This window comes from Gekko japonicus, unplaced genomic scaffold, assembly GCF_001447785.1.
Source record: "Gekko japonicus isolate JY-2015 unplaced genomic scaffold, Gekko_japonicus_V1.1 scaffold455, whole genome shotgun sequence".
NCBI classification, from domain to species: domain Eukaryota; kingdom Metazoa; phylum Chordata; class Lepidosauria; order Squamata; family Gekkonidae; genus Gekko; species Gekko japonicus.
This window is the reverse complement of record NW_015166436.1, coordinates 1,045,212-1,057,759: the sequence shown is the minus strand read 5'-3', so window position 1 is coordinate 1,057,759 and position 12,548 is coordinate 1,045,212.

The following is a 12,548-nucleotide window of genomic DNA, read 5'->3' as shown; positions in this document are numbered from 1 at the left end:
TGCTCATGTTTTTAATTGTAAGCTTCTAGTGGGTCTCTGATGAGATGGCATAGAAATATTCTAAATGCATAAAGAGCTGTATTTATCCCGCCTTTCCTCTAAAGAGCTCAAGGCAGCATACGTCATTCTCCCTTCCTCCGATTTATGCTGACAAGAACCCTGTGAAGTAGGTTAGGCTGAGGGAGAGCAACAGGCCCAAGGTCACTCAGAGAGCTTCACGGTTATGCACTCCCACTGTACTGCCACCAGTGGGTGGAGGATGAAAGGGCTACTGTCATTTTTATTATAATCCCTCGAGCCTGCAAAGCGATTGGGATATTGAAACCTCACAATTCTCTTCTGGAACACAAGCCACACTGTTAGTGTGACTTCTCTACATTATATACAAACCCTTCTCTGAACATCTACCCATTGGCACTGCTCCTTTACTTGAGATTCAATGATATTTTCATTGTCTAGACCCTTGGCAAAGAAGTCCTTGGGAGATTTTACCAGGTTTTCAACAACTTCCACCCCACCATCAACCTAACTATGAATTACTCTACACAAGAAATAAACTTCGCGACTTCCGGTTGATGGCGACGCGTTAGCAGACTCACCTCCCGGACCTCCCGGGGGTGAAGCTGCGCTCCGGCCAAAGGAGGGTATGTGCAGGCTCGTCCCCCCCCCCCCCAGGGACCCAGGTGAAGGCGCTCTGGCCATGGGACTTATGAGAGGTTGCTTCTTCGCCAGCGGAATGCCAGGGAATTGAGGCACCTCTCCATCCCGAAGGTTCTTCATGCCGTGAGACCGAATGGACTTAAGTGACACCAACCGGGGCAAGCGTAGGAGGTCGAGCAACAGAAATGAGTGCTAAAAGAGGTCTGAGGGCCAATTATGAATGTGAGTCTAATGTAAGCGGCGGTTAAAGAGAAAAGAAAGCTCCCTACCCCATCCCATAAAATGGAAAGTGAGGCGGGCGGGGGAGGGACGCCTCCCAACCGCATGAACTGTTGAGCAAATTAAGGGGGGGAGTGGAAGAGAAAACGTGTGAAACTGTTAAGAAACACTTACCAAGGCGAGTTTGAGCGTTTGAGTGCGCATTTAGAGACTTTCAGAACATTTGTTAAAGTACACAAATGAAAAAGATGGCGGGGAAGAGGACGGAGAAAGAGAAACTTTTGAAATCGAAACCAGTTGAGAGTCCTAAACTGGAAGGAACCAACGAGCTGGCAAAGACTTTGGCAGAATCCATGCACCCCCTATTGGACCAGATGAGTAACCTCAAGGAACAGATGTCCAAAATGACGCAGTGTATCTCCACTCAGCAAACACAGATAAGCGAGACACTTAAAATGATGATTGAAACAGCTGAGAAGGTGAAAGAAGTGGACACCACTGCACAAAAGGTGAAAAAAAAAGTTCAAAAGCTGGAAAAGAAGCAAATCTTTACAGAAGAACAGCTGCTACAATTACAAATGGAAAAGGCTAATATGATTCTCCATTTCCAGGGCATACCAGAGACTAAGGGAGAGAATCTAAAGAAATTAATGAGTGAAATATTGGCCCCAATGACAGATATGAAGGCGGAATCCTTGCTAAACGATATAGATGTGGCCTATAGGTCATATTCTGGATATATAAAGAAAAATAATCGGTCTGGGGAAATTGTGGTGAGATTCTCAAAGAGGCATGTGAGGGATGCAATCCTGAAAGCGGTATCTGGAGTACCCCTAAAAGTGGGGGAGACTACCATCAGAACATTGAAAGACATTCCATTTGAAATAAGACAAAGGAGAAAGAAATACAAAGATTTAACTCTTTTTCTACAAATGCAATTGGATATAGGTGGTTAACTCCAGAAGGCATAACCTTCAAGATCAAGGATAAATAAGAAAAGATTGACTCTGTTCAGAAAGCACAGGATGTTTTTAAGAGTCCAGTTGGGTGAGCCAGAGGAAGAAAGAAGTCCAATGGCGAGCTGGACTCGGAATCTTCCAGGGAGGACTCTCTTGCAGAGGAAAGGGCAGCAGCCCCTAAAAGTCCTTATAAATTACGGAAGAGATTAGGCAAAGAGAAGTAAAGGCTGAAGGACTCTGAATTGTGCCTTTTAAAAAAATGTGTTGATGAGATGCTTTGGGGGGTTTCTGTATGGCAGTGAAACTGAGATTTGGAAAAGTTAATGTTTTATTTGACTCAGTTTATAGTAGAATTAATGGGAGGGAGACTAAATATTTGTTTAAGCTGGTTAGAAGATCTCCTCTCCTGGGATTTTGATCAGTAGTGGGTATCTTTCTTTATCCCTTTAAATGTAGTACCCCTCCCCTTTTCTGTTATAGTTTGTAGTATGAATAAAAATACAATAAAAAATCCCCTCCGGGGGCTATAAAAAAAAAAGAAATAAACTTTGTGAACACCACAGCACGGATCCAGTAAGGACACACAAGCACCACATTATACCGGAAAGTGACAGATCGGCAAATATATCTACATGCCTCCAGCTACCACCTCAACCACATCTAACAATCTATTGTCTTACAGCCAAGCCCTATGCCATAGTCGCTTCTGCTCTAACCCCTCAGACAGAGATACTCAATTGAAGTATCTACAGCAGGCTTTTATGCAACAACAACATCCTCCTGATGCGGAAAGAAAGATGATTGGAAAGGCCAGAATGATACCCAGGGACAGCTTGCTACAAGACAGGCCGAACGAAAATGACAACAGAACATCACTGGTGGTCACCTACAGCCCACAACTCAACGTATATTAATAACCTACAACCCATGTCGGATAGTGACACTTCCCTCACACAGGCACTGGAGGGAGAGTGGCAAACTTTTCTTGTTTACAACTTCTCACCTGCAATGATAAACTACTTAACTGTAATATGGACTCTGGTACCAAGGGGGAGCTGCGGTGGCTCAAGTGGTTAAGACGCTGAACTGCAGGCTGTGGAAGGTCGGTAGTTCAGCAGTTCAAGACCCGGGTTGCCGCATGACGGAGTGAGCTCCCGTCTCTAGTTCCAGCTCCTGCCAACCTAGCAGTTCGAAAGCAAGAAATTGCAAGTAGATAAATAGGTACCACTTCGGTGGGAAGGTAACAGCGTTCCGTGCGCCTTGACCATGGTTCACATGACCACGGAAACGTCTTTGGACAGCGCTAGCTCTTCGGCTTTGAAACGGAGATGAGCACTGCAACCCTAGAGTCGGATTCGACTGGCTTTCGAGCAAGGGAACCTTTACCTTACCAAGGCCTGCAACAAACCAAGATGTCAACTTTGCTCTCATATAGATCCTAACAACTGCATCAGTGGACCCAGCAACATTAGCCATACCTCAGGTTCATACTTCTGCTCATCCTCTAATGTGATTTATGCTATCATGTGTCAGCAATGCCCTTGCACCTTCTACACTGGACAAATAGGCCAGTCCCTACGACAAAGAATAAAAGGACATAAATTTGAAATTAAAAACCACAACATTCAAAAATCAGTGGGGGGAACTTTTTAATCTTCCTGGACATTCAGTTGCTGACCTAAGAGCAGCAGTTCAAAGGAAATTCAAAGGGAGGGTAGAAAGACAGACTGCTGAACTGCAACTGATAATGAAGCTCAAGACACTGTATCCTCCTGGACCAAATGGAGACCTAGGTTTCCTGTCCAGTGCTGATTTCTCCACGCCTACTCCTCCTCTGCATATCACACCTAATCCGATCAAGCCTACTATTGTCATTTACCTGCTATTGTCATTTGGCATCTGAAATCACTCCACACTTCAAGATATAAGAGCAAGTGACTCACCAAAGCTCCTACCCTGCCATAAATTTTGTTAGTCTTGAAGGTGCTACTGAACTCTTGTTCTTTTTGACTGCTGCAGACAGACCCAACATGGCTACCCATTTCTAAGCACATATTCTGCTGCAAAATATATTTCACTATATCTTGGCAGCATGGTATTTATTAGGCATAAAGCAGTCTCCTAACTCTCCAATCAGATGCAATTAGGGTTGCCAGCAGGAGCTTTCGGGGAATGGGGACGTGTTAATTGGCTCAGCTCCAATGCTGCAAGCACTTCCAGCTAGGGGTACCAGCAGGAAATCCCCCCCCCACCTTTGCCTCTCATTTCCTACTGCCATTCGAAGTCAGTCGTCTCTAGGAATTGCTGGAAACTCAATGGTTTTATAGACGTTGTGAGTGGGAGGTTTCCCTCCCTAAGCATAGGGCATAGACATAAGATGGACTGTTCCAAAACCTCAGGAAACCCATTTCCCTTAGAGAGTAACTGAGGGATCCTAAACCTTGCAGAACCTGGGAGCACTTTTGGAATTTCAGAGAAAAGGTAGTAGGCACCACTACAAAATGGCTGCAGTGGGAGGTGATGACTAGTCAACAAATAGTTGCTGTGGGAGGAACAACCAGGGGTCATCTCGTAGAAAAAGAGGTGCAGGAGCTCATTAGCATAACTCATTAGCATGACTCATTTGCATATGCCACACCCCCTGACATCAACGGAAGTGTGTCAGAAGGCAACACCCACCGCTCAGGCTCCACTGGACTGTTTTGGATTGCTAGCTATGGGGGGGGGGCGGGAACGTGCAGAACTGTCCTCGCAGAGGAGGGAGAGCTTGTACCTGAATAAAACTTGGTCTTAAAGGTGCCGCTGGACTGTTTTGGATTGCTAGCTATGGGGGGGGGGAACGCGCAGATCTGCCCTCACAGAGGAAGGAGAGCTTGTACCTGAAGGCGGGCCAGGGGAGGGGGGCTCTGGAACTTACCTGGCTGCTTCTTGCTCCTTGTGGCCCGACTGAGGGCTGCTGGGAGCAGGGGGTGTGGCTTGTTGCGTGTGCCCGCCCCCTGGGCTCCTTACTGCCGGAGCTCTGTTCCTGTGCGCTCCTGCAGGAAATGACCCCTGGGAACAACCACAACCTTCTGGAAGGTTTGTTTATTTCTTTGGGTGTATATCTCACCCTTCCTGCAAGCAGGCTCAGGGCAGGGCACAACCGTTAAAATACAAACACAGCTATAAATCCAGATACAAATACAAATGCATACAAGGTTAAAATCCCTAAAAGCAGCAACCATTGACAGAAATTTCGATTTCCAGTATCCATGGGCACCTCCAGTGCTGGGCACACGCTGACAAAGATGAGGACCCACTCAGCAGATGCCATGGCGATTTCTAAAGGGCAGTTCACCCAGGCAGTATAGGCAGGGGAGGCCAGAGTATTTATACGTCCACCACCTCAACCAAAGGTCTGGCGGAACAGCTCCATTTTACAGGTCCTGCAGAATTGCATTAAATCCTACAGGGTCCTGATCTCATGTGGGAGCATGTTCCACCAGGACGGAGCCAAGGCAGATAACGCCCTGACCCTGGTCAAGGCTAAGCAGACCGGGCTGGGAACTACCAGCAGATGTTGCTCGGGGCACACAGGGGAGGTTCCAAGTCAAGTATTCTTCTATGAAGAGGAGGGCAGCTATTCCCCCTTTTGGGGTCTTCTGAATAAGAACATAAGAGAAGCCAATGTTGGATCAGGCCAATGGCCCATCCAGTCCAACATTGTGTCACACAGTGGCCAAAAATGCCAGGTGCCATCAGGAGGTCCAGGACAGTGGAGCCAGGACACTAGAAGCCCTCCCACTGTGCCCCCCCCCCCGCCAAGCACCAAGAATACAGAGCATCCTTTGCCCCAGCCTGAGAGTTCCTGCCTATACCTTGTGGCTAATAGCCACCGATGGACCTCTGCTCCATAATTCCCTCTTGAAGCCGTCCATGCTTGTAGCCGCCACCACCTTCTGTGGCAGTGAATGAAGCACCTCCAGCTCTGGTGAGGTGGAGTGAGGAAGGAGCAAGCAGGGTGCCAAGAGACTCCTGCAGGCACCGTGGAAGTAAAATTATCTGACCTCATCGTTTCGCTGGTTCTTATTCCTAGACATCACCCTTTTCATCATTATTTACACTTTTTTGTATACATCTGACAAATTTCACATCTGGTCCAAAGTTTCCTGTTCACAGGTTTTGCTTCTTTGGGTCTGCCACAGGTATAAAATAGGATATAGGGGGGAGGGGGGAGAATCCGTGCTACAAAAAGTGAGCTGCTTTGCATAGGGAATTTCATGTTCGTTGCATCGATGACATTGTCTAACCATCTCATCCTTTGCCATCTCCGTCTTCTTTGACCTTCAATCTTTCCCAGCATCAGGGTCTTTTCCAGTGAGTGCTCCCTTCTCATTTGGTGGCCAAAGTATTTGAGCTTCAGTTTCATTATCTGGCCTTCCAGGGAACAGTCAGGGTTGATTTCTTTTAGGATTGACTGATTTGATCTCCTTGCAGTCCAAGGGACTCTCAAGAGTCTTCTCCAGCACCATAGTTCAAAAGAATCTATTCTTCTGCGCTCGGCCTTCCTTATCGTCCAACTCTCGCAGCCATACATGACTACTGGGAATAGTAGGGAATAGTAGGGAATAGTGGGGAAAGAGAGCATGCTGTAAAAAAGATTGGGGGGGGGAGGGACCACTGACATTTCAAACACTGCACTGCAGCAATTCACAGGCATGCCAACCTCCAAGAGGTGGCTGGAGATCTGTTGGCATTATGACTGACCTCCTGGTAAAAGAGAGAAGTTCACCTGGAGAAAATGGCCACTTGGAAAGGTGGGCTCTATGCCATCACCTCCCTGCCCAACTCCCTCCCCTCTCCAAACCCTGCCTTCGCCATCCTGGGCTCTTTTTGGAGCAGGAACTCCTTTGCCTATTAGGCCACACACCCCTAATGTAGCCAATCCTCCAAGAGCTTACAGAGCTCTTCTTATAGGAGCTACTGTAAGCTCTTGGAGGATTGGCTACATTAGGGGAGTACCTGCTACAAAAAGAGCCCCGGGGCGGCGGCGGCCGGGCGGGGGCTCTATGGTCACAAAGATAAAACAGAGGAAGAGAGAACGGGGTCCTCTGAGCTCCTCAGAGGAAGGGCAGATAAAAATGTGCTAATAGATATAAGAACAGAAGAACAGAAGAGATGCCAATGCTGGATCAGGCCAAAGGCCCATCCAGTCCAACACCCTGTGTCACACAGTGGCCAGAAATACCAGTGCCATCAGGAGGTCCACCAGTGGGGCCAGGACATTAGAACACTGTTGACCTCCCCCCCCCCCCAAGCACCAAGATGACAGACAATCATTTCCCCCAGGCCTGAGCCCCTATCCAGGGGTCATTTCGTAAAAAAAAGAGGTACAAGAGCTCATTAGCATAACTTATTTTCATATGCCACACCCCCTGACATCACCAGAAGTGTGTCAGAAGGCAACACCCACTGCTCAGGCTCCACTGGACTGTTTTGGATGGCTAGCTATTGGGGGGGGGGACGCGAACGTGCAGATCTGTCCTCACAGAGGAGGGAGAGCTTGTGCCTGAATAAAACTTGGCCTTAAAGGTGCCACTGGACTGTTTCAGGGCGGGGGGGAGCTCTGCAACTTACCTGGCTGCTCCTTGCTCTGACTGAGGGCTGCTGAGAGCAGGGGGTGGGGCTTGTTGCATGTGCCCGCCCCCTGGGCTCTTTACTGCTGGAGCTCCGCTCCTGTGCGCTCCTGCAGGAAATGACCCCTGCCCCTATCTATACCTTGTGGCTAATAGCCACTGATGGACCTCTGCTCCATATGCTTTGCTCCAAATATGTTTGCACAGGTATCCCAAGCACTTCTGGCCACGTAACAACCATGGTTTCAGAGAAAAGGGAAACCAATTTCCCAGTCCCCAGCAACCCTTTATTCTGCCACATGTACGCTTACTGCCTTCTGTCACTCCTTCTTACTGAACAATCCATTGCTGCCATCTGTGGACTAACCTTTTTTCGAATCCAGGTGAAAGAAGCAAACTCAACATGCAGTGTCTCCCTGACCTGGATAGCCCAGGCAAGCCCGATCCCATCAGATCTCCGAAGCTAAGCAGGGCCGACCCTGGCAAGTACTTGGAAGGGCGACCTCCAAGGAATTCCAGGGCTGGGATGCAGAGGTAGGTTATATCAAGCTCCCTCTCTGAAACGTCCTAGCCCCACCATGACTTCCAGGCTCACAAGCGCGCACACACACACACACACCCAAAATGCAACGTCCAGCCACTTTTTCTTTGACCTAGTACAGTGATGGCGAACCTTTTAGAGACCGAGTGCCCAAACTGCGACCCAAAACCCACTTATTTATTGCAAAGTGCCGACACGACAATTTAACCTGAATACTGAGGTTTTACTTTAGAAAAAACAACTCATAACATTAACTTAAGATGATCCAAACAAAGTAGGGAAAGCAATCCCAAATGCTTTCATTTACTTAAAATTATTTGGCAGAGAATTCGACACTTTAATGACGATCTGGGCCTGGCTGGGGCGATGGCACGCGTGCCCACAGAGAGGGCTCTGAGTGCCACCTCTGGCACCCGTGCCATAGGTTCGGCACCACTGACCTAGTAACTACAACCCGCTAAACCAGCGGTTCGAAAGCACCATTAATATCAAATAAGCGCAAGTAGATAAATGGGAACCTACCTTAGATGGTAGGGGGCACCCTCCCCCACCCTGGAGGTCGTTGGAGGGTCGGAGCTCGGCGGACGGTGAAAGCAGCGAGCAGCGAAAATGGCATCCGGGTACATCGGTGGCGAAACCAGACGGCGGTGGAGAAGGCGAAGCCAGGACGACGCATGAGCGTGGCGGGGCAGAGCCGCAAGGACAGAGCCAAGGCTGCGCCGAGCATGCCGCTCGGCAGAAGGGCCAACCAATCCACTGCTGAAAGATCGCCAGGAAGGAGCCAGAAGCCGAAGCTGAAGACGACGGAGCCGACCCGAGAAAGAAACCCCTCCACTGGGTGCCGGTAGGGATGTCCCCACCCCTAAGAATTGTGGCCATAGGTTAGGGATAATGAGTAACTGTAGCCGCTCAGAGACCCCTTCGGGGGTTAGAGCGGGGTAGCAAGTCGAAGAAATAAATAAATAAATACAAGGTGCTTTACTCTGGATTTTCTGGACAGGCAGTCTCCTATTTTATTGTGCCTGGGATTCTGAGAATGGGGAGGGGGCACCGCCATAAAATAGCTGCCGTGGTGTTCTGGGACCAAATCACAAAGGATTTACTCATTGACTTTATTTATATCCCACCTTTCCTCCCAACAGGAACCCAAAGCGGCTTACATCGTTCTCTTTTCTTCCGTTTTATCCTCACAACAACCCTGTGAGGTAGGTTAGGCTGAGAGTGTTGTGACTGGTCCAAGGTCACCCAGTGAGCTTCCGTAGCAGAGTGGGGATTTGAGCCTGGGTTTCCCAGAGCACTTTGGCCACTACACAATGCTGGCTGTCTATGATTCAGGCAGCTGGTTTCCTGCTAGGGCTGCCAACCTCCAGGTGGTGGCTGGAGATTGCCCACTATTACAACTGAGCTCCAGGTGAAAATGGCTTCTTTGGAAGGTGGACTCTATAGCATTATACCGCACTGAAAGCCCTCCCCTCCACAAACCCCGCCCCCTCTTCAGGCTCCACCCCCCAAATCTCCCGGTATTTTTCAATGCAAAGCTGACAACCGTATTTCCTACAGAGACCCTCCTGGGTCCTCTTGAAGTACCTCCTGCTCCACTGTGGTGGAGGAAAACCAGGAGTGATTCTTTGTTTTGGAGACAAGATGTTTTGTCAAAGAAGCCAACGGATGCCAGGAAACCTACCGGCCCTTGACCACAGAAGAAAATTGAGCCATGTCGAACAAAGCGGGAAACTGATCGTTTTGGTCCGTCAACTTTAGGATCGCTGCCGATCTTCGAGATGAATGTAGATTTGTCCTTTGAGTTCCTGTATCTACGTATCTTGACTTCAATGCTGGCAGAAGACTTTAGGCCACAGGAACACCTCGTGCTTTTTAAACCTCTCTCCAAATTCTCCAGGCCTCAGGCAGGGGGCTCTGAAACCAGGCCTGGCTACAGTTCAGCATATGCACATTCTCAACACTGCACCGATGTTCAGAGGAAACCATTCTTACTTATTTTCTCCTCAGCCATAGAGTCCCAAAGGCTCAAAGGCCTTACTTGGGTTAGATATCGACCTTTAGTCAAATGCCAAGTAATCCCTTCACCATGTGATATAATGTCAAGTAGAAAAGGGTTAAGGGCCACGGTGGCTCAGTGGTTAAGATGCTTAGATGCTCGGCAGTTCGAGACCCAAGTGCCATGTGACGGAGTGAGCTCCCGTCTCTGGCCGTTCAAGCTCCTGCCAACCTAGCCGTTCGAAAGCAAGAAATTGCAAGTAGATAAAACGCTTTGCTTCCCACTTAGTTGGGAAGGCGTTCCGTGCACCTCGGCATCTAGTCATGCCGGCCACATGACCACAAAAACGTCTTTGGACAGCTCTGGCTCTTCGGCTTGGAAGCAGAGATGAGCACTGCCCCCTAGAGTCGGATTCGACTGGCTTTCAAGCAAGAGAAACCTTTACCTTTACCTTAAAAAAAGGTTAATTATTTGGGAGTCTCCACAGACAGTCCTATCTAGCTACAAGGTCAATTTGACTAAACATGCTTTCCCTCCATTGTACAAAGTATGTGTTGCAAAAATCTCGCTTCTCCCAGTAGTACTTTTCTACCCCATAAACTAATTTTTGTATTTGTGTGTGTGCATGCATGCATGCTTGCATGCCTGGAAGTCATGGTGACCAGGACATTTCTGAGAGTTGGCTTTTGATATTACCTGCCTCTGCATACCAGCCCTGGTATTTCTTGAAGGTTGCCCTGCCTAGCTTCCATGATCTGATGAGATCGGGCTTGCCTGGGCTATCCAGGTCAGAGTGCCATAAACTAATTTTGAAGGACTTTCCTGAATTCCTGGGAGACAAGAGGGGGGGAACAGAATGACAAGGGGTAGCAAAGGCACTGGAGAGACTGTGTACATCAGCATATGTGAGACTGAATAGAACTGGTGTTGGGTATTACAAGTTAAAATTACACTCAGTATATATGGGGTTAAATGTTTGTTTGTGTTGCTCACAGGAAATCACATGTTTCATGTAACCAATGTTAGTTTAGAACTACAAGCCTGGGAAACTTCTCCCTGATCTAGGAGTTTGATTGGAGTGATAGTGTCAAAGTGTTTTTAGCATTTTATGGCTCTTCTTCCCGTCTTTGTCTGCTGTTCTCAAGAAGAAGCTGGAGAAGCCATTACTGCTCTCTTCTAGTCTTGTCTTTGTAGTGTAAAGATGTAGGGAATTTAGCTCTGTTGTTATTTTCATCCCAGTTACCCTTCCCTATGCTAGAATGTAGTAAAAATTTTCTGTTTTAAACACACATGGACTCTGGGTCTGAATTATTTTACTCTGGCAATGCTAAGCTATTTTTTCTCTGCTAGAAACCAAGTTTTATTTTAAAAAACCCCAACAACTGGCCTTATGCTCCTTCTCAGGAGTTATGTACTGGCCGTGAATATGGACTTGTCAGTATTTAAGAATTCACAAGACCCAAGAGGATGGGAGAAAGGAACTGTCAAGGTGAGGAATGAGTTACTGCTTGGTTTGGAGGGGGGGATTCGAATACTCACTCAAATGCATCCCAAGCTATATCTGAATCCAGTCCGTCACCAATGTCCCTTGATCCAGGGCTCGCCAAACCCTACTTCACCATCCATTACGTACCAGAAGGGTGATGAACGGCCCCTCTGAAATGAGCCCTGGGGATGCCACAATACACTTATGGATGCTCCCTCTAAGCTGTGGAGTCTTGTGAGCAAAAATTCCACTTTGGGGGCTACTGGCATGAAAGCTGTGAGCAGTGTTCCCTCCAAGCTGAGTTAATGTGAGCTAGCTCACAGTTTTTTTAGCCTCCACCTCACAGATTTTTGTCTTAGCTCAGGAAGGAGGGTTCCAGAGCAAACTAACTGATGCAGCAGCCAAATCGCTCACTCACAACTTTAATGTTAGTAGCTCACAAAGTAGAATTTCTGCTCACAGGACTCCACAGCTTAGAGGGAGCATTGGTTGTGAGCGAGCAATTTGGCTACTGCGTAAGTCAGTTTGCTGTGGAGCCACCCTTCCTGAGCTAACACGAAAAAATGTGTGAGCCGGTCCGGAGGCTAAAGAACTGTGAGCTAGCTCACACTAACTCGGCTTAGAGGGAACACTGCTTATGACTAACCCCAGCCAAGTCAGGGATGAGATGCTCCAGAGAGTTCCCAAGCTTGGGGCAAGTCAGATTCATTTTTCCCACCTCCAGAGTACCACGGAGGGCAAAGCCAAGAAAGGGCTTCAAGGCTGGTGGAATGGCCCGCCTGAAGAGGCCAGGAAGGTTCCCGCTCTCCTGGCTTTCTGCAAATGATGCAAAACTGAATGGTTCAAGAGGGCTGTGCTCTGCAGGCAACAGAGTTGCACTGCATTAAACGATTCACAAAGTTACTTAGGGAAATTATTAGGGACGGTGGCCTACACTACTGGGTATCGCCTGCTGCCACCAGGATCCTGCTATGTAATTCTGCATCATTCTATGTGTCATGTTAATACTTACGCTTTGCTTCAGTTCTGTTTTTAGACTTTTGGTTGGTTCTACAAACCAAATCCTACT